At 37.2% G+C, this 7,500-nt stretch overlaps 1 protein-coding gene across 2 annotated transcripts in view; it reads right to left on the minus strand.

Moving 5' to 3' along the window:
* Positions 1 to 7,500, minus strand: part of LOC115218638 (vascular endothelial growth factor D) — a 55,764-nt gene that overhangs the window by 47,015 nt on the left and 1,249 nt on the right. The window lies entirely within an intron of this gene.

Consider the following 7,500-nt stretch of genomic DNA (forward strand, 5'->3'; position numbering starts at 1 on the left):
AAGCACATGTCAAGTTGTTTTTCACTGTAAAACGTTGACCCTGTTTGAAAGAGAACTTCGATCCTTCAATTAGGTTAACGCATATACCACTGATAGGTCTTCCGCATTTTTTTACTGACGGCTTCAGTGTTGTTGTCGAGTGTACTTGGGCTTGTGTTAGGAAACTTTTCACAGATTTGGGTTGTCTTTTACTCCTTATAGTGTGCGTTTGGAGGATAAAATTCACACTGTGGTCCCATTTTAGTAAAGGATTGCTCTGGAGGATGGTGCCGAAGGCTTCATTGTTAAGAGGATTGTGTGGAGAGATGTATGGTAGAGCTTTTGGTTGTAAATCCTTCTTTAATTTGGGAAGCCTGAGTTCGTGGATGTTGAGTTGTAGGGCACATTGAAAGCCTATATCAATTAGTGATGGTGGGTAGTTCCTGGCAATGAGTGTATCCTTAATTCAAGTAGTCGTGTGTTTCTGGTGCTAGTATTAGAAACTATAGTACAAATCCTCTTTGCTAGGTTGAAATGGATATTCATTCTAGTGTGTCTGGGGTGGCATGTCTCAATGGACGGTATACTATATAACTCTAGTACTATCCATATTAGAAGACACAACATATGAAAAGTCCAACACCACAGTCAGCAGAATATAATGAGAAACCTAAAATCTATGCTGAACCTATACAGAGAAGGGCTCACTGACAAGGAATACGATTATATGACTAACTTCAAAAGTAAATCCAGGAAAATCCAAGAAATAAACCAAATTCATCAAAAAGACATTTGAACAGAATGCGATGGATGTGTATAATGATGAACTGAACGCTATTACGTAATTTTTGTTTTTGTTTTTTTTGAAAACCGTTTGAGGATATAACGTTAAAAGTAACATATACAAAATGGAGGGTAAAGGAAAGAAATAAGCAGAAACGTAATAAATGAGAAATGTAGAGCGACTAGCTTAAGGTGACCCGCTCTACGCGCGGGTAAGGGTGTGGTTGTTATTTTCTGTTGCATCCTTTCGGCACGTAAAAAGCACCATCCGAACGTGGCCGATAGCAGCGCCGCCTTGACTGGCTTCTGTGCCGGTGGCACGTAAAAAGCACCAACCGATCGTGGCCGCTGCCAGCGCCCCTCCCCCCGTGGCACCTGTGCCGGTGGCAAGAAAAAAGCACCCACTACAATCACGGAGTGGTTGGCGTTAGGAAGGGCATCCAGCTTAGAAAAGGCTATAACACGTGTCGGAAGTAAAAGAATTTGAATAACACTAGCGTTTAAATCCATTTATTTACTTTTATATATTATACAAAATATTTCACATCAAACCGGAGATTCTACCTTAAAAAACAGGGCATTACGTCTTTATTACTTGTGTGATTGTTTGCTGCCCTGATAACTGTTTGTCTATGTATTTAGATAGATAGATATATGTATATAGATAGATAGATATATATACATACATACATATATACATATATACATACATACATACATACACATATATAAATAAATTAAGTACCAGTTACGCACTGGGGTCGATTACATCGACCTAATCACTTTGTCTTTGTTTGTCCCCTCTATGTTTAATCCCTTGTGGGCAATAAAGAAATATATATATACATACATACATATATACATACATACACATATACATACATATATAAACATACATAAATGCATGCATACATAAACACACATACATAGATGTACAGACATAACATGCACGCATGTGCATGTATGTGTATGTATATGTATGTGTATCTAGGTGTATGTATATGTATGTATGTATTTATGTATATATGTATGTAGTATATATATATATATATATGTATAAATATATGTGCATATGTATATATATGTGTGTATATATATATATGTATGTATGTATGTATGTATGTATACATGTATACATACATGTACACATACATATGTGCATGTGTACATATACACATACATAGATATACATACACATATATACACACATACATATACTTACATGCATATATATATATATATATATATACACACATACATATACATACTTAATAGTAAACTTGATTATTAGTATGTGTAGTTGAATATGGTTTCGTAAAGTGTACATGTTCAACTCCTAGAACGCTATGACCAGGTGTTTTAACAGGTACTCAAACACTCAAAAGTGGTTGTGATATATCTCGACTTTGCAAAGTCTGTAGATAAATTCTATTAGGAAATGATATGTCAAACTGATATATATATATATATATATATACGTACATACATATGTGTATACATATACATATATACGCACATATGTGTATACGTATATAAATACATATGTATATACATACACACATATATATGTATATACATATATACATACATATGTATGTACATATACATATATAAATACATATAAGGAGAAAAGTTCGTTTCATGTCAAAAACAGTGAATGAAAATCCTGAACAAACTTTAAAACCCAGCAGAGAAAGATGTTATTTGATTCTTCTCAGATGAGAAAGAAATTTAATCAAGATCAGAAAGTAAACAGAAGAAATGACAGATGGCTATGTACAGGCCCTTCGGTAAGTTCTAAGAGTAATTAATACAAATTTTCCTGCAACTGTCATGGTTTTGGGGGTTGTCTGCAATGAAGGACATGTGATGCCTCCTCACTTCTTTCCACAAAGTCTTCGAGGAAACTGCTGCCTACATAGATGTTCTGAATTCAGTGGTTAAGACATGAATCGATAATGTACGCAACGGAAGACCTTATATGTTTCAACAAGATTTGGCTCTAGGTTATAGCAATGCAAGAATGGATGGCAAAAAATTTCCATGACCACATAACCCCTAATATTTGAGCTCCTAGCTCCCCAGATCTCAATCCATTAGACTACTATGTATGGAGCGTAGTTGAGAAAGAGGTTAATGAGAACTCTCACAACATCAAAGAATCCCTAAAGGCCTCCATAGTGATAGAAATGTCCAATATGAACACAGACCACTTGAGCCTAGCCGCTATTGAAGCTGAAGGAGACTTTATTGAATAAAATGACGAAACAATATGTTTACTCGTTTACTTGCTTCAGTCATTTGACTGCGGCCATGCTGGAGCACCGCCTTTAGTCGAGCAAATCGACCCCGGGACTTATTCTTTGTAAGCCCAGTACTTATTCTATCGGTCTCTTTTGCCGAACTGCTAAGTGACGGGGACGTAAACACATCAGCATCGGTTGTCAAGCAATGCTTGGGAGACAAACACAGACACACAAACACATACATATATATACGACAGGCTTCTTTCAGTTTCCGTCTACCAAATCCACTCACAAGGCATTGGTCGGCCCAGGTCTATAGCAGAAGACACTTGCCCAAGATTCCACGCAGTGGGACTGAACCCGGAACAATATGGCTGGTTAGCAAGCGACTTACCACACAGCCCAAAACCTCTTTTAGTAAAAGGGCATTATTTTTTGTTTCTAAGAGTCATTTTAAGTATATAACTATCCTCGAGCATCCAATAACACTATACTTGTCCTCGTGTTGTTGTGTTTTCTCTTTGTGTTTCACGTTTGGATTAACTATATATATATAATATATAATATATATATATATATATATATATATATATATATATATAAACAGGCTTCTTTCAATATATATATATATATATATATATAACGGGCTTCTTTCAGTATGTCTGTGTGTGGCTACCGATTGACATTCCAGGTAGGTTCTTTACGTTCCCGTAATATAGCAGTTCAGCAAAAGGGAACCGATAGGCTAAGTACCAAGCCTTAGAAAGTAAATAATGGGGGCGATCTCCCTTCATAGCATTCTCCCAGCTTAGCTGCAGTCCAATGACTACAACAAATAAAAGAACACAGAGAAGTTGCACCAACTTCACACGGGGCGTAACAAGAAACGCCTTCCGCATTTGTGGGCCGACAAACATTTCAACAGGAACCGTACGGTGTGAACCAGTTTAACCCATAAATGTGATTAAGAATAAAAAATTGTTTCAAGACGCTGTTACCGCCTGTTTAACTTCACTAGTAGTAGTAGTAGTAATGTAATAATATGGGAAACATTTTCTGCTATACTAGTACAAAATAAATTAATGCTTCCCAACCACATGGTTCCGGGTTTAGCCTTGTGCGTGGATTCAAGGCGTAGGAGTGGCTGTGTGGTAAGTAGCTTGTTTACCAACCACATGGTTCCGGGTTCAGTCCCACTGCGTGGCACCTTGGGCAAGTGTCTTCTACTATAGCCTCGGGCCGACCAAAGCCTTGTGAGTTGATTTGGTAGACGGAAACTGAAAGAAGCCCGTCGTATATATATATATATATATATATGCGTGGGTGTGTTTGTGTGTCTGTGTTTGTCCCCCTAGCATTGCTTGACAACCGATGCTGGTGTGTTTATGTCCCCGTTACATAGCGGTTCGGCAAAAGAGACCGATAGAATAAATCCTGGGCTTACAAAAGAATAAGTCCCGGGGTCGAGTTGCTCGATTAAAAAAAAAAGGCGGTGCTCCAGCATGGCCGCAATCAAATGACTGAAACAAGTAAAAGAGTAAAGAGTATATATATATATATGGCATTCTTTCGATATAGCTCGACAAAATCAAAATACTTCACTTCGGGTATTTCCGTGGAAGCAAATGACAGCAGATTCTGTTTTCTGCGTAGAAATTTGCGGATTTTACATGCACACAGGTAAGAACAAATACACAGGTAATAACAAATATGCGAGGCTTTTTTTCTTCAAGCTTAAAATGAGACATTGCTGGCATAATTTCGTTATATCTATGCTCCATAACCCACGGAAATACCCGGTGAAATGTTTTGATTTTGTCGAGTTATATCGAAAGAAAGCCATATATATATATATATATATATAAAAAATATAAAGAGAGAGAGAGAGAGAGATGTATATGTGTCCGTGTTTGTCCTCCACCATCCCTCGACAACCGATGATGGTGTATTTACGTTCCCGTAAATTAGCGGTTCGGCAACAAGAGACCGATAGAATAAGTACTAGGCTTAAATAGAAAGTAAAGGGGCCGATTCATTCGACTAAAAGTTTTCCAAGGCGGTGCTGCAGCATGGCCGCAGTCTAATGACTGAAACAAGTAAGGGAAGGGAGAGTCGAATTTCACCCGATAATGAGTGGATGTATTTTGCTTCTCATCCTTCTGAGATCGATAAAATAAAATATCGATTAAGTATTGGATCAGAATCGATTATATCCACCCCCACTCCACTACCAACCACAAAAAGTATGTAAACGTATTATCCATCTTCAGAAATTAATATAATCGTTTGTTTCGGTTGATGGACTGCGGTCAAGCTGGAGCACCAACTCGGAAGGTCTTCATCGAACGAATCTACTCCAGTACTTATTTTTTTTAAGCCCTAGAACTCATTCTGTCGTTTTGGAACTGAACTGCTGTGTTATGTGGGCGTAAACAAACCAAGACCGGTCGTCAAGCAGTGGGGGCTGGGGCGGAACAAAAAAGACGCGCATACACACGACGGGTTTCTTTGTTTCTGTCTGCTAAATCCACAGGGGTTAAATCGACCCGAGGAAAGAGAAGAAAACACTTGTCCAAGGTGCCATGCAGTGGGACTGAACCCGGAATTGATTTAGGAATCAAACATCTGATCACAAAGTCATGCCTTTAATCTTGTCTCATTCTCAAAGCGGAATAGAAGCCTATATGAATGATTTTATTTCAGATATGTATATTCTGTGTTCAAATCCCGCTGTAGTCAAGTTCCGTCGAGGTCGACTTTACCTTTCATCTTTTTGGGGGTCGTTAAAATAAGTACCAGTGAAACACTGGGGTAGATATAATCGACTCATTCCCTCTCTCCAAATTGCTGCCTTTGTGGCAAAATGTGAAGCCATTATTATTATAATCATCATCATCATCATTATTATTGATAATAAAAATAATAATAAGTAGTAGTAGTGAAGGTGGAGGAAACTAGGTTATCCAATGTGTTCCTTTGTTTTCTATGAGGATAAATATGATTTTGAGGGAAATTCGGTTGCTATTTCTCGCACGTCGAACGATCTGAGAAAGACATCCTCATTGAGTTTTCGTTTATTCTAAGTGAAACCCAAACCAGTCTGTTACACACACATTAATACACACACAGACTAGCACACGCACACACACACACACCACACACACACACACACACACACACATATATATGTACATATATATATATATATATATATACATACATACACGTTTGCAAATAGGAATAAACGGTTCGTTAAGACAGATCTTACAAACCCATTAATTAACAATTTGTTGGCCAACTTCTTTGGAGAACAACTGAGAACATTCTTTAATGAACGTTTGATCAGGATTGAGAGTGACTCGTAGAAGAAGTAGGGTCATCAGTGAAGGCTACAAGACTACCATTGAGTCTGTCTTAGCTTTCAGAATTAAAACTACTTAAAGCAAATCATTAGAGAAAAAAAAGTACAGAAAAAATAAGCTACTGGCTGACAGAGGAAAAGGAGAAAAATTAACGGCTGGTGTTTAAATTGCGGGTTTGTTGTGACAATTAATCGCTAATATAGAGAGTTAATAAGGTTAGTTAAATGGCAGTGAGAACTTTACAAACAATTGATCAGGAAATCTGTTGTCTGTCAATAAGAAATGAAACGTTTTCTTATCGCGATTTCTATGTAACTACACTCTCTAGAAAGATTACCTTTATAATAATTTAAAACGAATAAAATTTGGCTGAAAGAAAAGAAAAGAAAAGAAAAGAAATGATAAATATGAAGATTTCTAGTTTTTTGGCACAGCGCCTGTACTTTTAAGGTACGTCGATTAATTACATCGATCCTAGAGTTCAACCTGTACTTATTTTATCGACCTTGAAAGGATGAAAGGCAAAGTCGATCTCGGTGGAATTTGAACGTAGAACGCCGAAGTGGACGAAATGCCCGGCGTGCTAACGATTCTGCCAGCTCGCCGCCTTCTAATAATAAATTTGTGTTTCTAATTTTAGCAGAAGGCCAGAAATTTTTGAGGAAGTCGACTACACCTGCCCTCAGTGGTTAACTGGTACTTTGCCTTTCATCCTGAAAAGATGAAAGGCAAAGTCGACAGCGGCGGAATTCGAACGAAGAATTTAATAATAATAATAATAATAATAATAATAGTAAAAATAAAATCCCTATAAATAGTGTTTATTTTTTTTTTTTCAAGGCGCAGGAGTGGCTGTGTGGTAAGTAGCTTGTTTACCGACCACATGGTTCCGGGTTCAGTCCCACTGCCACCTTGCGCAAGTGTCTTCTACTATAGTCTCGGGCCGACCAAAGCCTTGTGAGTGGATTTGTTAGACGGAAACTGAAAGAAGCCTGTCGTGTATATATATATATATATATATATATATATATATATATATATATATATATATTATATATATATATATAATATATATATATATATATATATGTATGTGTTTATGTGTCTGTGTTTGTCCCCCTAGCATTGCT

Source organism: Octopus sinensis, linkage group LG13, assembly GCF_006345805.1.
Source record: "Octopus sinensis linkage group LG13, ASM634580v1, whole genome shotgun sequence".
Taxonomy (NCBI): domain Eukaryota; kingdom Metazoa; phylum Mollusca; class Cephalopoda; order Octopoda; family Octopodidae; genus Octopus; species Octopus sinensis.